Raw genomic sequence first — 1,940 nt, forward strand, 5'->3', positions numbered from 1 at the left:
AAATCAGAGGATATAATGTTTTCATTTTTCACGTAGGAATCGAATATAGCACACGGGTCATATTCAAGATTTCTCCAAGATGTCGTGTTTCAGGTCGGCTGTGTCTTTAAACGCTCTGGAATATTTCAACACAAATGCTGCCCTCTTGTGGAGTCGCTTTCGGTTGAGCGCATCCGGGTTAGAAATCACATAAAGCGTCCGAGCATCGAAAGCTAATATTAATATCAGTTATTAAACTTACCAAGCGGTTTTTGAGTTTTTAGCAATATCGGGCCTTACCTAAACGAAGCCATATCATGAACCCACTGACACAAGCTGCAGCAAGGTGTTTTTGACCATGTGATGAAAATGACAGTGTGACTCGCGGTTGCAATCATGTTTTAAGAAGAGAACGTCCTGTACACGTGTGAAAATAAAGACCGGAGACAAGGGTTTGAGTTTGACTGATGTGCGTTATTCGGACAACAATAATTACATATATTCCAGATGGATTTATTATGATTTCAGAAGCTTTTTATATTAAATTCAGCCAGGCAACGTGCCTTTCTAGGTATGGAGTTCAACATGAAAACAGTATTTTCAAAAACATACATGCATTAAAGAAATAGTCCACCCAAGTTAACTAGACGCAGGTGAAGTGAATGGGTGCCGTCTAGTTTAACTTTAATTAACATCTGCATATTTCTCTCCCAATTCAGACGAGACAACGTTTCACTGGAGAAAGAAAACCAAAAACAATGATTTGAGGTTAAAGACATCTTAAGGAAGCGATTCAAACGCAATGTGTGATGTTTTCGATCAGCTGTTCTGACGGCACCCATTCACTGAAGAGGATCCATCGGCGATGCAATACTAAGTTCCTCATAATCTATAGCGGGGAAACAAACTCGAATACATTTTGCAAGCACGGGTGAACCTTTACGACCGAAATGTCGATTTTACCAACCAACCGCGAGCAGATTTTGATTCCTAGTACCTGATTAGCAGAACAACACGCATTCAAAGCAGCTTTAAAGCTGCAATCAGGTGCCAAAGCGCGAAGAAAGTCGAGTCTGCCTGAAAATAAGGAATTAGTGTGGGCATAGCGAGCACGTGTACACACGCCACTGAAGATGCACACGACGTCATAAAAACAAATCGTCAATCTGAATAAATTTAGACGTTTATTCGCAACGTTTGACAGACTGTTAATCAAGCTGCCAGACACATTTTCCCTCCTGCCATTATCAAAGTGCCTCGGCTTGTAACACATACGGTAATCATCAAACAGGAAACACTTGCTTAAATCGGAGCATTTTGACATTTTGCATTTAGAGCTGGTGAAAGGCCAGAAACTCCAGCGGGGACGGACAAAACTGGTCGTTTTATGAAAGAAGCTGGCCTCTTTGCTCATTTTCAGCACCTGACCATCATGTTGCTGGTTTGACACTTTGAGTTATATATATTATGTTCCAAGCTCAATCTTTCTCATCTGAACATCAGTAAATGGCAGACGTTTAGCATCTTTCACCATCCTGTTCTTCGTAGAGATACATGTAGCACCATTTGTCCCTGTGTCCAACTTGTGCTTCAAGTGGCCCCTAAACGCTCAATATACTCCATATGGACCTCAAGAGCGACTTTGTTCAGCTTTTACATACATTTACTTCTACTACTAAATGCTTTTGTTCACCACCACGAACTAAATTTAAATGTCTGGTCAGCTGCATGTCAAAAATGATATCAGCGCATCCCCACTATGAAAGCTGAGATGAAATAAAAAGAAATTTTGATTTTGGGTAGAATATGACCCAGACCCAATTAATTTTAGCATGGCTAAATTGGTGTTGATGAAAGTCAGACATGCACCATTAACGTTTAACTTCACAGTAAGACTCATGCATCCTAATAAGACAGTTAGACAACAGAAAACCTGCTGCAGATTACTAAAACATTTACAG

This window comes from Puntigrus tetrazona, chromosome 5 (genome assembly GCF_018831695.1).
Source record: "Puntigrus tetrazona isolate hp1 chromosome 5, ASM1883169v1, whole genome shotgun sequence".
Classification (NCBI taxonomy): Eukaryota; Metazoa; Chordata; class Actinopteri; order Cypriniformes; family Cyprinidae; genus Puntigrus; species Puntigrus tetrazona.